Source organism: Molothrus ater, chromosome 2 (genome assembly GCF_012460135.2).
Source record: "Molothrus ater isolate BHLD 08-10-18 breed brown headed cowbird chromosome 2, BPBGC_Mater_1.1, whole genome shotgun sequence".
In the NCBI taxonomy this organism is placed as follows: Eukaryota; Metazoa; Chordata; class Aves; order Passeriformes; family Icteridae; genus Molothrus; species Molothrus ater.
The window spans coordinates 75,186,584-75,208,159 of NC_050479.2; the positions used below are offsets into that span (position 1 = coordinate 75,186,584).

The 21,576-nt window shown below is 36.9% G+C and overlaps 1 long non-coding RNA gene across 1 annotated transcript; it reads right to left on the reverse strand.

The window, feature by feature from the left end:
* Positions 1–291: 291 nt before the first annotated feature.
* Positions 292–20,288, reverse strand: LOC118688062 (uncharacterized). The gene is made up of 5 exons (XR_008508221.1): positions 20,088–20,288; positions 19,134–19,245; positions 13,244–13,336; positions 11,522–11,629; positions 292–486 (listed from the first exon to the last, which is right to left on the reverse strand). It is a non-coding gene; the product is annotated as an uncharacterized LOC118688062 (long non-coding RNA).
* Between the last annotated feature and the right edge of the window lie 1,288 nt (positions 20,289–21,576).

The following is a 21,576-nucleotide window of genomic DNA, read 5'->3' on the forward strand; positions in this document are numbered from 1 at the left end:
CTTTTTAATATTCACCCTCTTAAACATTTCCCCCCCCCCCAGCCTCAATAAAAATACATATTTAAGCCCTATGATTTACGCCCCTTTAATATTAAAAGTTTACTAGGATGAATGTCTCCCAAGTCTGTTCTGCTGGACTCCTACATGCCTCTAGTCTTACTGGGGATCAAAGACAGCATCTGTAATGTAAAATCTGTAATGTAAATGCAAACCTGAAGCACTTCATAAACAGACATTGCCATCAAAAAATCCTGAGTTTATCAACTTGTAATTTGATTTTTTTTGCACAGTATCAAGGCTGAAGTGTTTGAGATACTAGTTTGAAGAAAATATTTTACCTCTGACTCAAAGCCTCCACTGTAAATGGTCCCAGGTGGAAAGAACCACTGAGTTATAGCCTCTTCTGTGCTCTTGTCCATGCTTGCTACAGACAAACAGTGCTAACAGGGGCTAGCAAGTCTGTTCAGGGGAACTAATTGCAGCCTTCTGCAAAAAGAAAAAGGAAGACAGAGGCTGTTTACAAAAGCATGTAGTGACAGGACAGAGGGGAATGGTTTCAAACCAAGAGTAGGTTAGATTAAATAGTCAGAAAAATTCTTTTCTGTAAGGGTGGTGAAGCACTGGAACAGACTGTGGATGCCCCACCCCTGAGAGTGTTCAAGGCCAGGTTGGATGGGACTTTGAGCAGCCTGGGTTAGTGGCAGATATTCCTGTCCATGGCAGGGGGTTGGAACTGGATGATCTTTTAGGTGCATCTCAACCCAGAGCATTCTATGATTCCATGATTCCATGATTTTGATATAATGATAAATCCACTGCCTGGTGTTAGGAGAGATCTTTGTAGAAAAAAATACTTCTGCTTCAAAATTCACTCCTCTGATCCTGAGCTTTTACTGAAATTGCACAGAAACCTTAAGTACATTGATTTATGTTGCATATGTTATTTTAAACATATATGTATTCCCTTGAATACATGTGGATGCACAACTATATAATCTTACTGACATCCTTGCAATTTCAGTTTGGTGCTGATAGACAAGCTGTGCTGTTTTCATGTCAATCTTCATTACTACTGGTATGAAATGATAGGTTGGAAAAGTTGTATATCCTCTGCCTAACAGGAGCCTGGAGATGGCAATTTCAGAGGGAGGTGTAAAAAAGTTTAAAAATAAAAAATAAGATCCTACATGCCAAATGATTTCCATAGTTACACTTCTGAGCATTCAGTAAGACTTCACAGCTGTCATCAAGAACTAAAATTGGCCTGTATGATCTTTCTTACTGGTTGTGATGGGAGTGAAAGAAAGTGGACTTGTTCTTAATACTTGTCAATTTTACAGTGGTCACCACTCTGAAACTTTATTAAAAAAGGAAAAAAATGCTATGAATACTGAGTCCAAATATAAAAAACCACCATGACTTAGAGGTATAACTTATAATCTCTCTATTATGACCCTTTAAGACATAACTCAGTGTGCTGGATTCTTCTTCTGTGCAAATTTACCTTGAGTCTCTACTTGGAGTGATGACATATGACACAACCAAGTCAAACTCTAATCCTTCCTAGTTTACATCCATTTAGTCACGGTCTGGAAAAAGGATTGCATTTTCTTCAATCTCTTTCTGATGGTACTTTAAGAAAAGGATTTCAAATGGATATGGAAGCATATGGACAATATATTGAAGTTCATCACACATGGATATGATGAGGATGTGTTCCAGGAGAACTAGAAAATAACTGCATAAGTGGTTTTCATCTCATTTAACTTTAATCATATGTTTTTGTCTCTGCTTTCACATCCTTTTTAAAGGTAATGGAGAAAGACAGAGGGTAAAGAGAATACACTCTTCCATGGAAAAAGTATATTCACATGAATCGCCTTCTGGATGCATGTAATTCTCTTTACTGAACTTGGAGGGAGATGGAAACAGGATTCATCTCTCCTAATGCAAATCCTGCTGTTATATATACATATCTACATTTCAGTTAGGCTTTCTGTCTAGTCAAAAGGGATAAATGGGTGTTTCTTCAAGTGATTCATCAAACACTAAGGCAGAGATGCAAGTAAGGTGAATGAATTTTTCTTTCCATATAAGCACACTGGAAGGTTATGATGTTCTACACAGTTGAGATAACTACATTATAGACATGCAAAGTCAGGTGAAATATGATTTTCAGTGAAGTGGAAACTAGATGACTTGTTTAAATGTATAACCTTCATTCCATGGGAGATCAATTCTGTACAATCTCTTCAAGTTCCAGTCCATAGTCCATATTCCATACTAAGCAGGTTAATAATGTATATTTGTGACCTTTTTTTAACTCTTTTCAAAATACTAGTGTGATTATTGATTACTAGCAGAACAGAGAGGTATGAAAATACTTTAGAGAACATTTATGGCAAGAAAATACTATTTTTGAATATCTGCAGTAGAAAAATAATACAATTAGGGAAGGCTATTTGAAGGTTAATCCCAGAAGAAAGATGGAGAGTCCAAGTTCCTGCTGTTGTGTGCAAGCATGGAGAGCAACCATGCAACACAGAGCATAGGACGTCCTGCTTTCCTTATGGGATGCATAATGGGCCACAAATCCTTTATACCAGATGGGCACAATAAATATAATAGATTTGGGATTACTATTTGGATCCCTTTTAAATAAGAAGTTCTAAATGGTAGAAGTTGGAGAGGATGCAGAGGTGGCTGGGTTCTGTGTTTTACCTTTTTCTGAGCAGAATAAGTAACTCTTTCAATTGTTGGAAGTTTTCTCATTTCCTCATGGTGAAAACAATCCCTAGGCATAACACTGATGTGTCAGAGCCTAGGGAAAGGGGAGTATAAGCAACAGTCATCAGGTTTAAAAGCTGAAGACAGATAACTAGATTACATCTACAGTTTTATAACTGGATTTATCTCTAATAATTTCAGCCATATTATCTTTCCAAAGAGCAGGTTTCATGAGTCAAGATCACATTTTTCTACTCAAAATAAAGAAGCAACTTTCTCTCTGATTTATTCCTCTTAACATAACTTCCTCAAGATTTAAGAAATAACATGTTCCACTGCCTGAAATCTGACCAAATGAAATGTACCTGGACACCAGGACAGATTTTGTAGTTCTGGGTTTTCATGTCAATGACACAATTCTGAACTTTTTTTTTCAAATGGAAAATGCATGGTAAGAGATTTACCTGAATTCATTGACAAATATATCCCTTATATGACACTAGTAGAAGGAAACACTCCACCTACATCAGATGATGCTTCTCAGCATCTGGCTAACAGCTGTCAGCAACAAAGGTATGAAATTATTGGTTTGGTGTCAGAGGACTCCATAGCAGAATTAAAGGATCCATAACTTGGACAATGAAAAAAACAGCTCAAAACTTAACATAGTGTATTCACATTTTTCCATAAAGGGTTTCTGTTGTTATAACGACTCAATATAGAGTTTGGAAAATTGTTAAAAGAAGCAAGAATATGCAACTTCAATGTGAAGCAATTAAACAAGATGATTCATTGGAAACAGGACTAATGAACTGAAGCTACTTGAGCAGCTGTGGCCTGCCATATTTTTCCTTCTACAGTTAGGTCTGCTGTGTCCTCAGCACCAAGAAACATTGAGGAGGGCAATGGCTTGTCTGGAAATTGCTCTTCTCTATTTCCTGCTAGCAATTGCCAGACATTGGTTTGCCAGGTGCATTTGTTTCAAAACCCATGGTCACTCGTTCCAGGTAAAGAAGGAGTGGTATTGTGTGCAGGTGGTTTGTCTGTTTCTTGGTGGATGTTGGCATCCTTGTGCAGCAAAGAAACGGCTGTGGAGGGAATGGAACCAAAGCCTTGGTTGGTCAGAGGAGCACACATGACCAGAGACACACTTTTAGGGTGCTACTCCATGCTGAAAGAGGTTGGAACAGCCCTTAGGGGACTGTGGCCATGGGTGACCCACCGTGTTAAAGAGATGAAGGGATAAGGCAGCAAACCCTGTTACAAACAGAGCGACAGAAAACTGCTGTGTACGAGCAGCCAAAACCACTGTGTGCACTCAGACTCCTGAGCTGCCCATCACCTCCTCAGAGTGTAAATAAAGGGAAGTTGAAGTGGGGAAGAGGGAGTACAGGGCAAGAGTTTTTGCTCTTTTATTTTATGCAAAATCGGCTATGGGGGACTTGTACTGGTTGTCAATCAAAAAAGCAAATGCTCTGAGACTAAGATCTTTTGCCTTAAAAGGGTATTTAAGAACACCTGTACAATGATTTGAGTAAATATGCTTATTCTTATAACAATAATTGAGATTAAAATATATTTACACACTACTGCGAATTTCCAGTGATTTGCTGAAACTTAAGAAAAACATTGCTTTGAAATCTGTTAGGGAATGGAATATTTTCTAGTACTTTTCGATTCTCTAGAATGACGGCTTTCACTTTACCTGCCACAGTGCTTGAAATCAAAACTTTTTACTAGCACTAGGGGGAAAAGTGAAGGCACACAGTGCTGTTTAAATATCAATAAGATCAGCGCAAGGCGCACAGGTTAGCTACAAGTGTGAGTTTAATGAATTCAAGTTCAGGCAGATAGTGGATTTATGGATGGTAATAGAGACAGTCATGTGCATCTCAAGGATTGGCACAAGCCAGGAGGGCTTATGAAGTACTTATGACATGCTGACTGGAGGTGGAGAAAACAGAGATAATAAAGTAAATATGGGCTCTAATTTCAATGTCCTGACTAATGAAACCATTGCAGCTCTGCCATCCTACAGGGAAGCTAAAATCAGATGTGAGCTAAGTGCTGAAGGTGTTTACAGGAACTTGCTGCTCCTGATTGCTGTTCTTATGGGTGCTGCCCCCATTAAAAGATGACTAATTCAAAGATTCTGCAGTACAGTGCCTGAAAAAGGACAAACCATTTTAGCAGTCTCTATAAACAGAGTAAAAAAGGTATTGTTACACTAAAATTATTGTCTTCTCTTACAGAAACATTTGCTGTGTTCTGTTTTGCTCAAATGGATCACATATTTTAGAATGTAAAGAATTTTGCCTAAGCACAGAACACTTATGTAAAACTTGACCAAGTAGAAGACAATGAGTCATATAAATGAAAAAGTCCTTACTGCTATTTGGTAGATTTTAATGTATAAAATCAGCCCTTGTTCCTTTGCAGAGAAATGTATAAGGACTGGAATTTCTGTACCTTTAAATTATATAAAAGCAAACAATTGCAATACGATAGATCACAGCATAAAACACTCCACCATGTTGTTCTGTAAGGCAGAACCATTTTTAGGTGCAAAACTGATTAAAATATTTTTTGGAGGAAAATGAATAATTTTTTTTCAGCTTTCCCTCAAAAATGATTGAAAATTTTAGTTTGCTCATGCTTTTAATAATGTTTGAAGTTCTCTACAATTTGTCCAAGTCCTACTTGAAAAATGTCTTCCATATTGTATTAATATCTCATTAGTAATTACATTTCTGCAGCTCTGCTTACATTCAGTAATTCATTGTTTATATGTCTGAGTATCATTTTCCTGCCAATTCATTATTACCTAATTATTTACCACGTGTGTAGTTATCATGGGTCCTTCCCAGAAAAACTGAATCCCAGAGCACTACCCTCATTAACCTATGGGAGTTAAATTTGTTATTTTATATTCATGTCCTTTCATATAATTGATGATTCCACTTTGCCAAACGATCCAGTCAGTCTAACACAGTCCCACAGCTAGGTGTAAGTCCAAAATAAAGTCATAAGAAAGTTTTACAAGTCACAATTATGTATCTATGGCTGGTCTTCCTCTACTAATTTATTGTGATTTTCCACCTATATTTAATTTCTGCAGATGTCATATAAATAATAAAGCATATCACATAAAAATAATAGCAAAACCTTAAAAAATTAAATTATGGAATCATAGACTACTTTAAGTTGGAATGGACCTCTAGAGGCCACTTGATCTCTTTCTTTTCTCAGAGTAAGGCCATATGAGACAAAGTTCCTCAGGGGAATGTTCTATAAGAGAATTCATAGTTTCTCTGGGCAAGGTATTCCAGTATTTGGCTACTTTTCTTCTGAGAAAATTTGTCCCAATATTTTCTAGAAATTTTCCCTTTTGTAAATTTTTTCTGTTTTCTGTACATTAATGGGAATAATCCCATTCTCATTAGAGATCTAAAGACAGCATCAGTTATAACCAATATCAGACAACCAAAATATCAAATTTACACACTATGTAATACACTAAGTCATTTAATCTGTAAGCAAAAGTACTAAAGTACTATCATATAGTCTGATGCTTCCATTTTGAGACTAAAATTTTCTAGAGGACAAAATCAAGTGCTAGAGAACCCAACCACATTTAAACTTGAGATCTCATTAAAATATCCTGTATCCCTCAAAAGTTTAATTGCCATTAAGTTCTTTTCTTTTGTATAGTTTTTTTCTCCTGAATTTTAGTTTCACAAGCAAGTCAATTTTCCTTTAGCCCTAGTTTGGTGATTTCATAACAGGATTGTACAATATCCTTTGCATGAGAGACATTTAAATTCAGGATTTGGATACTCTCACACAGCAGGATATCTGTGGAAATCTGATGCATTAGATGACCTGCTGAAATTTAAGGTACTATCTATAGCCTATAAAACCTTACATGGCTTGGAAGCAAGTCACTTGAGAGATTATCACTTTCTCACTGCCAATGATGTGTGTGGTAGCAATGTTCTCCTGTTTTCCACTCTTTACAAAGGAAAAGTATCCACCCATCTGAACATTGTCTGCAGCATTCCCTGCGTGCTCAGATTTCTTCAGATTTCCTTCTGGAACAGCCTCATTTTTACTCTGGAGAAAACTGAATGCGGTTAGGAGATAAACAGAGACAATAGGTGTTTGCCTGATTTGGGAATTTGCCTGATTTGATTTAAATGATGATGAGGTGTAATTTAGTCATATTTAATGGATAATTAAATATTAGACCACCTAAAGCCTTGTATAATGCCTTTATTATATTAAACTGAAATGAATAAAAAACATAATCAGAACCATTACTAATTTACTGGTGATTTATTGAGGTAACAGCTTTTCAACGCCACAGGTGCACACACACTGCAGGGAACTCTATGTAGTTCAGGTCTGGGAGTCCTGATTAGACTGGGAAATAAGCTGTGCATTTGTACCCATCTTGACTGTGCCTGTGGTGCTAAAGAAAGACAGCTGGGGATTGATAACTGCAATGTCCAAGTGTGGTGCCTAGCTTGTATCCATAAAAATAAGACATTATTTTTCATTTACTGAGTGAATGATCAAGTTCCAGTACATGAGAATGTTCCCTAGCCTTTTTACTTGACTTGTACTGAAATAGCACTTGCATCTGAAAGCAGCTTAATCTGTTCAGACAAGTGCTACAGATCTGGGCAGGCTTCTTGCTAGTTGTTGTATGGTTGGTCTTTTCCCTTTTGTGAGCTCTCCCATTGTCTTGAAGTCAGGGGAACTCACAGCCTGTACTTTGAAAACTAAACCAGACCAAGCACTGTGGTTATCTACAGTGATACTGTTGTTCTAACATGTTGGTGTGGTTTGGGCCACCTCACCCTACATAGACAAAGCCAAGGAGCCGCTTTAGAGAGCACTAGCCAAGGTCCACTCCTGATGGGCAGTAGGTACAAAGCCAACTTAGTCAGAGGACGGGAGAGAATTTAATCATGAAAGCCTCTGTCTCATGCTACTTGCTTTCAGAATGGTCCCAGCCCATTCTGTTTACTAACATAAATATAATTCAAATATAATTCAGTTAGAATTCAGAAAGGTTCAACAAGATCCACATTCATTAGTTTCTCTTCATTGAGAACTTTGCAATGTAGATAGAAGGGCTGAGTTTTAGTGATGTTTGGTATTTCTTGGGATGATTAGTACAAGAGTTGTATGGCAAACAAGAGAAGTTTGAGTCTTGCAAAGATGTATAGCTCAAAATACACCTCATAAGAGCTCATTATCTAAAAGATGACTATGTATTTCTAAACTTGCAGTATTTCAAAACAGTGTACACTGGTTTCTTCTGAGATACCTCTTTCCCTAAAACGCACTTTCCCTAAATTTTCTTAGACTTTAAGTTTGATGTCTTGTAAAATAACTGATGCCAGTTCTGTAACAAACCTCATTGCTCCTTTAAATCCTCTCTAAAGCTGTAATGGGTTATCTAGGTCTTTTCTTTTGAACTTCCTGATTAAACCTTTCATTTTCAACCTGGAAATTACTTTAAAGTGTTCAGAACTCTGTTCAGAAACAGGAATATTTTGGCTTGCCCAACAATTTTTTTTTTTTTTTTACCAAACTGTGAGAGATTATTACAAGGTTAAAGTGTTATGTGCCTTAAAATTTTCAAAAACCTTCAGCTGCAGAATCTTGAATTATGTTTTCTGTCCTCCTAAACATGCTGTTTGGAAACCCAGAATAGCAGCAGTACATTTTGTTCCACTTGGCAGCTGGGTGAACAACATGAACAGAGAGCAGACATTAAAAGTGGACTCGGGACCAAAAATAGGCTTTTTAATTTTTCCTAGTTATTTGCTGCCAGATGGTTTCCAATAGTATTCCTCAAGTGTTTCCTCTGATATTACAGGGAAGTAAGTATTTGAAGTGCCCTTAGACCAATCTTTGTGCAGTGGATTAATGTGTTCAAATAGCAGGTATGACACATTCAAATAACTCTGAAAATGTGTTTACAGGAATCAACAGTTTTGTTGGATATTCATAGTAATCATTCTGATCATTCTGTTTATTTCTTGCCCCTTTTTTCATTTTTGGAAAAGAGCTTATGGAAGACAATGAAGGTTTAAGTTATTGGTGTGAATATTCAGCTAAAAGGTATTTTACAGAGAAAGTGGCATGAGAAAGGGCCATGTTTCCTTGCTTATATTTTCATTTAGTTGGACATGGTAAGCCATCTGAAATAAAAACTTGCAAGACACTGAGTGCTGATCACAGCTGAATTCAAATCTGCATTATTTATGGAAAATCAAAATGCAACTCAACCAAAGATCCAAACTTCAGATTATTTGCTCGCCAAATATACTTCAATAATAGATTTCTATAGAGCTAATTGAACCTTCCTAATGTTGATGTGAGTTATGAGAGTACCAAGCATTCTCATAACATTAAAACTGAATGGAGTGATATCTGTAGAAACATAACTCCTGAACTGTAATAACTTGGCATCAATGATAATGACATTTCAAGACAGGAATGGTAATGCTGGTGGAAAAATGCAGAAGTAATTTAATTTAAACCCACTTTTTCAGTAGGATGGGATTTTTTAAGCCCTTCTACATAATGATATTAAAATTAATTGAAAATATTTGTTCTTTCTTTTCAGTTCACTACATTTATACTTAATAGATAATATGCTTTGAACTACAAAAAAAGTCCTTTTTCAAAAGATTTTATAGGGTATTGAAGCACTGTCATATCTGAGGGCAGCAAGTTTTAAAATATATAATGTGTCTAAGATTAATGAAACCCAGAAGTACTTCAAAGTTTTCAAGTAAATCATAGAATAGTTTGGGTTGGAAGGGATCTTTAAAAATCATCTAGTCCAGCCCCCCACCATCAACTGGATCACGTTGCTCAGAAAGCTCCATCCAATTAGACTTTGAATATTTTCAGGGATAGAGTATCCATTACTTCTCAGGGTAACATTTTCCAGTGTCTCACCAACTTCCTTGTAAAAAATACCTTTCTATATCTAGTCTGAATCTATCCCCTTTGGTTTGAAGCCATTACACTGTGCCCTGTCGCAGCAGGCTCTCCTAAAAAATCCTGTCCTCATCTATCTTGTAGCCCCATTTAGGTAGTGAAAGGTGGTTGGAAGGGCTTCCCCAAACATGGTCTTCTCCAGGCTGAACAGCCTCAGCTCTTCCAGCCTTTTGCCTTGGGAGAGGCGTCCCAGTGTTCTGGTCATCTTTGTGGACCTTCTCAGGACTTGCTCCAGGAAGTCTGCTCCCTTGACCAGCTGGCCACTCTTCTTTTGGTGCAGTCCAGGGTACAGCTGGCTTTCTTGGTGCCAGTGCACATCCCCAGTTCATGTCCAGAACCTCAGGCTCTCCTTGTCAGGGCTGCTCTCAATCCCTTCTTCTCTCTCCCATTTTTTATGAATACCAGCGATTACCCCAACCTACATGCAAGACCTTGCACTTGGCCTTGTTGAACATCATGAGATCCTCATGAGCCCACATTTTGAGCTATCTAAGTCCCTCTGAATGGCATCCCATCCTTTGGCCATGTCAACCACATCACCCAGCTTGGTGTCATCCGCAAATTTGCAGAGTGTGCACTTATACTGTCTATGACATTGATGAATGAGTGAAAAGTCCCAGCAGTCAAGTGAAATCAGCAGTGACTGGAAAATAGGCCACACTGCATCCATTTTTTAAAAGATAGGAAGGAGGACCCTGTGAGCTACCTGCCTTGTGCATGGAAACATCATGGAGCAGTTTCTCCTAGAAGATGTGCTAAGGCACATGGAGGATAGGCAGGCAATTTAAGGCAACATGGCTCCACGAGGCAAATCTTGCCTGATGTATGTATAGAAGCCATTCATATTATTCCCTGAGTCCCTTGCCAAGGCCACTTCCAGTCCCACCTAAACCTTCCTGATCCCATTCCTACACAACTACTGTGTCCCTACACTCTTCCTATGACACTTGACTCTGTTTCCTCTGCCTGTGGATTTCTTTGTCTCCCTTTAGTTTGACCAGAAGGGTGCTCAAACTGCCTCATCGTGCCAGTCTCATCTTCCTTTCCTGATTTACTAGCAATCAGGAGATCTAGAGATCACAAGCTCTTAGCCAGTCTGGAAGATGTCTTTAAAGATCTCCCACTCTGTTCTGCTCCCTTGTCCCTGAGGGCAGCTTCCCAGGGAGTCCTCTTGGACAACCTTACAAAGAACTGGAGTTCTGCTTTCCTAAAATTCAGGGTCCTTGCTTTATTCTTCACCTGACTCATATCCCCCAGGACTGACTCCAACAGTGCTTAAGACAGGAAGTGAAAGATATCATTTAACACACACTAATACAGATGAAATACAAACATGTGCCCACAAAACTAGAAGAAATTTAAAAAAGAAGGTACATGTCTCAGAGTTCCAAGATCTTTATAGATTAGAGAAGGGACATAGTAGTTTACAGTGTGTGTGAATAACTGGTGGCATTCATACTCTAATAAGGTGAACTGCAAATAATTTAGTGGCTCAAAGTTTACATCCTGGACTCATAAAACTAGGTTTTTATGAGAATCTTCAGTTAATTGCAGGTATTTTAATCTTCAGTACCTTGGAAATCAAGTTTGTTTGGGAACAAAGAATTTTAATTGTGTTTAGCTGTCATGTTTAATATCTTTGATTAGTACAATTGACATTGATGGTCTCATTTTCTAGAATCCTATACAGTAAAATTTTGATCCTTTAGGTACAACTAAATAAAAGTATAGCAAAATTAGGTATTTCCTTATGAATAACTACAGTACCTACCTTTTACCCCTCAGAACAAAAATTTGCTTTTGGTAAGAGCACTGATGCTCTCCTGTTGCAACACTCCCCTGTTTGCAGAGGTGCATCAGTTTGACTTATGAGACAAACCTGAAATGAGACAGCACAATGTGAAAAGGCATGCTTTTCAGTTTTCACAGTACTGCAATAAGTACAGCTTTCAGCTACATCAAAGCAGTAAATCATGAAGCCAGAAGCAGAAATTAAATAGTGCTATACTAGTTTAAAGAAATAATTGTATACATGCTAATATACAGATCTTAACATACAAAATTTGTTTGATTGCAATACTAAAGTAATTAGAAAATTCTTAAATGTGAGAGTGTGAGATTGACTTTCCAGCTATGCAGCTTCCTCCACCTGGGAAAAGATGATACCTAACCTCCTGCTGCTGAGATCAGCTGGTTTTTCAGCATTGAATTCAATAAAAAGAGGAGTTTGATCTCTGCTTTGTGCAGTACTGCAGTTGCACATTCTGTAAAGAATTGACAACTAAAGGTCTTGGTGATTTGAAATAACACTGTAGCATTTGAATTGCTGCTTTCTAGTGCCTTCCACCAGTACCAGTCTTTATAAGGTGAAATACCTAGATTTAAGAAATAAAGTTATAAACTTGTTATAAAGGAGTAAAATAAAAAATTCCCTCTAAGAAACAGCAGTCTCAGAGACTTGAATTCGTTTTTTACGTATCAGTGATACAGTGCTAAAACTGTCTGGTAATAAAATGACCATTCAGCTATAAATGAGACAGAAGGCATAATGCATTTTTAAAAGAGACTAAAATGCATTCTCTCAAAGAACATTCTCTGTCTTTTAATTGAAATTGGGCCCTGATTTCCCCATTTTGCTATCAGCTAATATAAGCAGCAGTTATTAGTCAGTCAGCTACACAAACGTGAGCAGGCATAAGTTCATCCAAGTAAATTATTTGAACATAAGACTCTAAGAAGACAAAGCTCTACAGAACTTCACTCAAGTATATGGTAATGTACATGACATTAACCTGTCATCTCCTCATGCCTCCTGATGGTGATTCTGGCTCTTGTTAAAGTTTCACAAATTTTTTGCCAATAGCTTTTCAAGTGTTTTGAGGTTTAAAAACAAATTAATGAGAAAACAGTTCTTTATTCTTGCTTTTTATCAATATACAGTACAATTAGGTCAAACTGCTGCCCTTCTGAAACACACACTTATTTGGCCTGTGTAAGAGTTTCTGCTCTTCCTTCCCCCTTCAGATTTTCTAGCATTTTCCATGATAGTAATAGGCAAAATGTTCAAGATTGATGTATTGAGTTACATATGCATTTAAATGGCATGCAAGTGTCAGACAATTTATAATTTTCTTCCTCTCATCTGTCTATTAAAGCAAGACATATAATAAATTTTAATTCTTATAGAAGAGCAGTGATGAAATTATTTAGCAGGCCAGTAGCACTTAGCTGTGGATCACTTTTGCAGAACAAGATCTGATATGCAATGGTATTTTAAAATCTCTTAAAAAAAGGGTAAAACTAAGAAAATTATTAAACTTTGAGATCGACTGCCATTAATAGGATGAAAGATTGTTTAAGAAACATAATCAAGATATTGATTAAAATAATGATTATAAAATAATATTTTAAACGGATTCAGGATTTTGTGTTATCTTTTCTCCAACAATTTGTCAGACAGGAACTTCATGATCAAATACAGGGATTGATTCACCGATCTTGATAAATCCAATGTCTTCTGTCCACACACCCCCCATCAAACTTCATCACTGCATTCTGTTGTGAAAGTTGATTGATTGACTTGGATCTGGAAGAAATAGGAAAAACTTGTTAACTAAATTTAACAAAATAATAACAACTGAAATCAGCAAGAAATTAAAATAAATTAACATTTAGCGCAAAACCTCTGCAATCTCTCACAGATTCAAATTCTTTTGTATGTGTAAATTAAGTGAAGCTTATTAAAGCACTCACTCTGGAATTTTTAATTTATAGAAACCTTATCTAGTAATCTAAATACAAGCTAAAAATTCCATCTTTCCAGGACCAACAAGATGAAGCATCTTTTAATTTTTACATATCTTTATTTATATATTTATTTTGTAAACTAATATGCAAACTCTTACAGAAATAATGCTAAGATATTGTTCCTCTGTGTATATACCAAACCACAGAAAATTATTATTCAAAGATCAAGAAAAAATATTAAAAGCACTAATAAAATTCAAAAGGAAAATATGAAGAAAGAGTTGAAAATTAGTGTGGGAGGGGAAAAATACTGAGACTGGTCTTACTAGCAAAAATACTTTTTCTGAATCCCTTGTTAATGTCCATTCTCACAATGTCTACTACAAGAATAGATTTATAGCCTTTGGGAAAAATATAACCACCTTTTTTTATGATTAAACATAATATTTTAAGTTCAATTTTTACACAGCAACCCGTGTTTTTTGGAAAATATCTAGCAAAATCTAGTAGCTTCCTAGTATAATACATTTGCAACAATGAGTAAAGGTATACAAGTCTATATTTCTTCAACTTGAATATGCTTCCCAAGGCAAAACCAGTGAAGTGGCTATTTGTCAAGAATCCTCCCATAAGGTGAAGTTCAGATGTCTCAGTTTGGGCCACGATCCCATGTTTTTAAGGCATTTCTAATAGTGCAAGTGTCAATACATAATCTTTGAATTCTGACAGGAAAAGCAACACAGGAATGTTTTGATTTTAGGTTTAATTCCTAACACCAACAGAGCATAGTGACACTAGGCTGTGGAGCACCATATGGGATGGCATCATTCACCCTGTGGTAGCTGTGCTGCTGTGGGGACAGGGGCACACAATCAGAATCTGGAAAACAGGAACTGGCAGGATGTTTCTGTGGCCGAGTAGATGGCCCAGTAGATGTGCTGCTGGCCTGTGAGAGGGCAGATACACCTTCTTGATCGTGCTCTCAGTTGTTTTCAGTAGTGGTTTTTTTTTGCACACACTAATATTTGTAATGTTTCTATTATATATTTCCACTGTAATCGTTGCTAACTAGAAGAACACAGTGAGGAGGCACCATAATCTCCCGAGCAAGAAGCTGGACAGAGTGCAGACATCATTGTCACAAAGCTACATCCAAAGTAGAGATATTTTAAGAATTACTACCCAGGATTTAAGGTCCTACATTTTGCACTCATCCCATTTGCTGAGCTAAAGCCTTATCTCTGGATCTTAATCTTTGTAATAATATATCCCATCTCTGTGAAAGGCAAGGAACATCTTTTCCTTGCAGCTTTTAAATCCTTTGAAGAAAATTCAACTAAGTACAAATGGATCCAGACTGAAAATACCTTGAATGCTAATAGTAGTACTATTTTTTTTGGTTTACTATTGTTTCAGTACATTGGTATAATATTATAATGCAAAACATGAGCTAAAGAAGAAAGAACAAAGGAATACAAAAACCAAGAGCAGAACCGTGAAAAATCTTGGTTAATTTTAAATTAGTTGAATGTTCAGCATTAATTTTTTTAGAAGACTTGGAGAATGAGTAAACAAAGATCATATGATTCTCTCAGGTAGAGTTTGATGACTTTTTAAATTATATGTGTCCCTCTGTCTCAAAGGAGAAAATGACAGTTAAAGTTTGTTTTCATCAACCCAAATGTATTTTTTCCCCCACAGCATTAACTGCATGGCTTCTACAGTACTGACAGCATGCTATTTGAATACCCAGCATTTCAGTGACAAAAGAAAATGAATATGTGGTTTTAAGAAAATCCCCAAAGTTCTCTTCAGCAATGAGGGACTACAATCATGGATGCTGTAATTATGTAAATAATAATTTATATTCAATATTGCCCAAGTGCCACTAAGCTATTATAGCTGCATGCTTGTAGATCTATCTTCAAACATATCTGCATGCAACTCATTCATAATCAGAATATGTATTTGATCAGTTGAAGTGCATTTTTGGAAGAAAAATGCCTTGTTTATTGGTAATGAAATGAAGGCCTCAGAGCAGCTAATAAAGACTTAGCTAATGGAAAGCTTTTTTTGTACATCCACGTGCCCTCAGAACTCCTGATGAACTGTGTGGTCGAGATGATCAGACAGTATCACACAGGCATCGACTCACCCTACTTGTGATTCTTCCCACATGTTTGATCTGCTCCTGTATTAACCCTTCTTACAGCCCCAGACCTATGGGAATTACATCTTCCACTAACATCTTATTGTGAGATATGAAATGAATGTCTTTCTGCCCTGTAGATGAAATTTTAAACTTCAACTTCAATAACATTTGAGAAATGCTTTATACAACCTTGTATTACATACTACATCCTGGGCTGTGGACTGTAATATATGATTCAGTGGAAAATTAGAATATTTAAATGTACCTATTAAATATAACTGTAACTGTCTGCATAGTAGTATTGGGTTTGTGTGGACAGATTCTGGTAGCAGTAGAGATACCTTTTGTGAGAAGCTGCTCCTGTGTCCAACAGAGCCAATGCCAGCTGGCTCCAAGACAGATCCTCCTCTGGCCAAGGTTGAGCCCATCAGCAATGGTGGGAGTGACACTGGGGTAATAGATTAAAGAAAGGAAAAAAAATACTGCACAACAGCAGGTGGGAGAGTGTCACTCTTGTGCCGATAATGACACAGGAACAGGCGAGAGGCAGTATTGTGGAAAGAGCAAAAGAAAGCTTTATTCAAGTGAACCGTGCGGTTTTTATGGAGTGATATGATGCATTCTGTTTGGTTGGCTAGTTAACAAAAACACCTTTCTCATACTCCATCCTTGAGAAGAACAGAAAGACAAAGTAGAAAAACACCATCTGCAGATTGGTCATACTTAACAAGTGATCACATCCTTACAACTCCCTGAAAGTTCTCACAAGTCACTATGAGAAATGTTTGCCGTTTCTCTCTCTCTGTCCCATGGCACCCACAGGAGAGAGCAGTGAGAATGTGTGAGAGAAACAGCCCTGCAGACAACAATGTCACTGAAGAAGGAGGGGGAGGAGGTGCTCCAGGAACAGGAGCAGAGATTTTCCTGCAGCCCGTGGTGCAGACCATGGAGAGGCAACTGTGCCCCTGCAGCCCATGAGGGAGCACAGATCCACCTGCAGTCTCTGGAGGACTCCGCACTGGAGCAGGTGGACGTACCCTGCAGAAAGTGTGACCCTGTGGGAAGTTCATGCTGAAGCAGGCTGAAGCAGGACAGTTGGACCCAAGCAGAGAAGAGTGCATTCTGGAGTAGATTTTCTGACAGCTTCTGGGATCCCATGGTGGGGACCCATGCTGGAGAAGATTTTCCTGAGGGACTGCACTACATGGAAGTCCCCATACTGAAGCAGTTTGTGAAGAACTGCAGCCTATGGAAAGGAATCACACTGGAGAAATTTGTGGAGGACTGTGTCATGTGGGAAGGATCCTATTCTGGAGCACAGGAAGAGTGTGAGGTGGAAGCAGCAGCAGAGACAAAGTGTTATGGACTGGCTATGAGCTCCATGCCCTATCTCCTTGCACAGCTTATGGTAAGAGGTAGAACAGTCAGGAATAAAGGAAGTTGAGCTTGGGAAGAGGGGAGTGAGGAGGAAAACGGTTTTAAATTTTGTTCTATTTTTCTCATTATCTTACTCTAATTTACTGGCAATAAATTTAATTAGCTTTCCTTATTCAAGTCTTTTGTTGGTGATTGTAACTACTGAGTGATCTCTCTATATTGATGTTGTTCCAATGAACTTTTGATTGTATTTTCTCCCCTGTCCTGTTGAGGAAAAGGAGTGATGGAGAAGGCTGGTCTGCACTCAGCAGCCAGCCAAGGTCAACCCCTGTCTCTTCCACATTGTTCTGTATTACAGCAGATATTCTGCATTGGGATTTCTGATAGTGAATATGATCATAATATATGTAATAGTAACTTTTCCTCATCAATTTTAATTTCAATGCTAATGTTAATTACAGTAATAGGAGTATGAGAAAATAACTATTACTATTTTTGTCTCTGTAGTTATTTTTGTCTTTTATCATGCTTTTTCTCTGTGAAATTTTCTCTGTTCTTTTCCTATGACCAGTTCCTTCTACTAATCAACCATTCTATCATGTATGTTGGACCACTAGAGAGTTCCTTCTAACTAGTCTGTGGGACACAAATAGATTTGTGTGCATTTACTTGATCATATTCTTGGTATTCACAAAGTAATACTTTCTGTAAGGACTGCAGTTATCCAAATGACATTGAGGTCTTCAGACTATATCTGAATAGAAAATACATGGAACACAATATTTTTCTGAGAAACAGAGCCACATCATTGTTAACTGTGGGAAGGAACACCAATGACTATTACGTTGAAGGGTAAAAAAAGGAATAGCAATTCTGTAGGATAGTATCCTATTTTCAGGAGTTTCTGTGAGTTGACCCAGTGAAAACATGTTCTTTGCAAGACCATGTCTTGTGAAACAGCAAGTTTCTGTGCCAAAGTGTGTTCCTCTTCAAAACAGAAATAATTTATAACAGGGGGAAAAAAGTTATTACTGTTATGAGCAACCTTGTTTAACACTAACCCCTTTAAGACCCACAGGGAAGAGGGAAACATTAATTTTTCTTCTCATGTATCCCAAGCATTAATGTATAGCTTCATGACACTTAATCTTTTCCTTTTTTGCTCCTGTCAGTCCTGCAACCTTTTTTAGGGAAAGATGTATTGCAACCTCAGCCAGGAAAAATGAGTAAGTCATTTCTTTTCCATGCAAGAGGAATGAGCAATCTATCTGGATAGGCTCTGGAAACAAAGATGAATAATGAAATGAATAGTTAGTTCACTAAAAAGTGCAGTGTAGAGGTCATTGAAATGTCACTATTTCTTGAAATGGCTTTTTAATAAAGATTGTTTTGAAAAGCTCACATTTTGATCTTGATCTTTTTAAAACAGCATTTTTCAGTTTTTCATTTTAACATTTAATTTCAGAATTTTGTCAGTTCTGGTTAAGAATGTGAGAACTCATTATAAAAAATAACTCTTCACATTAAATTAATTGATTTTTTTTCTAAATTATTTAAGAAATCAACACAAAGTTTTAATAATGGCATAAAGTTCCACTGAATGTACCTCAAGCAAAAGTATGTGTAATTATCTCACCAAGAAATACTGCAAAACAATTAAATGTATAATACCTGCAAAAGTTTTCATTTATCTAAAATGCTGACAACAGAGGAAAATAATGAATGCTGTAGACAAATACATGTAAACAGATAACAATGTAAAAATAAATTATATTGGTTCTGTCCTACTAATTTTCTCATCTAGTTTTTATTAAAAAATATGTTCATGTACAGAAAAATTGAGCAGATAAAGACCATTAATTCAGCAGAAAATTAACATGTCAGTACAATAATATCTACAGCAGTAAAATCTTAGAGAAAAAAAGTCTTATTTGCCTGTATATTGACTTCAGAATCATTGATAAAGGCTATAAATGCTGCTGTGTGCAGAAAATTTGGCTGATATTTCTGAAATCTGATTGGAGGATTCTCTTGGAGTGTTAAAATCACTAGGTTTAAATCCATTTAATCAGGGTGAAACATACCAGGCCTGTCAATGCATTTTTACCTTTTTTTCTGAATCCAGGACAAAGTGGAAGTAAATGGTTTTTCTGGCCTTGAAGGTAGTCTTCTAACTATTAAAAGAGAAGATGAAGTAGTCTGATGTCGGCCAAAGAAAGCTAAAGCAGACAAAGAGAAGGAGATAAATTGTCAAGCCAGTCTAGAAACTAAGACTTAAAATTAAAAATACATTGGAGCTGCAAACGTAAACATACTGGAGTTGTTTTCTCTTTTAATATTAACAGCAAAATAATTTCTCTTAATTGTTACTGACTGTTTTCCTTTAAAATATAACATTGCAAGTGAGCAAATTCTGGAGTAGTCCTCTCTTGTTTTTTGGGGTTTTTAAAGGTACTGAAGAACTGATTCAAGCCTAAAATTTATGATGATTATTGTGAGCCTTCATGATTTTACTATGCTTCTGTGGAAACCAATAACACATTCTCTGGTGCATACCAGGAGCTAGTTTCACAGGCATACAGATAATTATAGGCTTAGTCAACTGGTAAATAGAAACTAAAGAGAAAAATGTGAATAATTATTGGGAACTACTTAAGAATACTTACCAGCTCCCTCAAATACACAGCTGTCTAAAGTCTTGTATATTATTAACAATTATTTGCAGGGAATGAACCTCTGAATATATATTCCAATCAAAACACTCAATTGTTCACTCTCATAATACCCTTGTACTCCAATCTCATTTTTCCATCTTCACCTTTTACACTTTCAGATTCATATTTTCTGCTAGAGTGGAAAGCCCACTATTGTGGGTCTCTTCCCATAGAGAATGTGTTCTTGTTGGACTGAGCTCCTCAGGTTTTTCCTTTGAAGGCTTTGTTCAACCCTTTAATAAGCCTTGTTGCACTTCTCTGAGTCCTCCAGTTCACCACCTTCTGAGAAATGTCATTCCCTCAGCCACCAGCAACAGCAGAATTAATACATGCAGGGATCACATTACCTGTTTAGGCTGTGCCACCAGAGTGGACACAATCTTTCAGAACATCATCCACCAGTATTTTGTCTTTTCAAGTGTCACCTGCTTTCCCATGAAAATCTTCTGTGTGCTGCTATGAGAGATATTCCAATATTTGGCTATATCGAAACTCAAACCTACACATATGTACATATGCACATTAACTTGATCAGTTTTTTGCTTATCTGCATCTGCCTGACTTCCTCCTAGCCAAACATTCCTCTTTGATGCTATCTGTGGATAGCAAAATCCCCTTTTTTTAACTGACAGTGATTTTTTTTCAACAATAGCTGACAAAATCTTTAAATTATAGTCTGATTACTTTTTTTCCTTCCTAGACTCTCCACTAATCACCTAATTGATAAGTTATTAACAGCTAAAAATAATTTTGACATACAGATCAATTCTTTTAAATACCTTGTTTAACTAGTGGTAAGTGATAAGTGGTAAGCAGCACAAAAATTTTGTGTTCTTCAAGTTTCTTAATCTAAGGTGTGACGTAGAATGCATTACAAAATCCTAGTGAATTATCATTGTGCATCTGCCAGATAAACTACTTTCACACAAAAGTGAAGTGAAGCTGTTTTGGAATACCTATTTCTCAAAACTGTGTAGGAAGTAACATTTATTACGCTAACATCTTATTAAGAGCCAGATGCTCAATTTCTGAAGCAGCACAAGAATCATTACAATTTTCAAATTCAATGACTAGGAGTTGGGAGCTCACCTTTGGAAGTCTTTTCTGCTGGTATATGTGAGGTTAGATTAGATGATTGCAGTTACTCTCCATTTGCTTAAAAGAATCAGGTTAAGAAGAGCTGCTTAGAGGAAGAATCTATGAAACAGTTTTAAAATTTCTGAATAGGCAGCAAAATGTCCCCACACCAGGACACACTGAGCATACAAACTACCACTACTTGTTCAAATCAATAGCCAGTGATCATGGGGAAAAGACTTTCAGGTAACTGAAAGTTACTGAATACTGAAGAAGTATTAAAAAAATTTTAAAAATCCCAGCTGATTTTCAATGGGTCTTGTATCATGATTTTACCACACATTAAATGTGCTTTCATACATTAAATGTGTTACAATAAAATTAAGCGATGCTTATTAAGCAGTACAGGAAACAGATTTTGAGAGAAGGTGAAAAGTGATGTGCCATGACTCCTTCTCCAGATTTTCCCATGGCAGTATACACTGAATACAGGCTTAAAACGAGGTAGTAGGTGAGTACAGCTTTTTACAAGTCTCCTGGCTAAATTCAACTCTATGGCTGTGATTGAAGACCTATTTTTTTTAATTTATGGTTGAGAGCAGCAGTGTACAGGCAGCTGGACAGCTCTGGGCTCTGCCTGTTTCACTCATCAACGTCAGTCAAGGCCAAGCACTGGCCTTGCACAAGCTGCAAGGACTTGTGTGTACTGACCAGTTGTGCTTTGGCAGCTGTATAACAATGACACTTTCCAATGTTTGG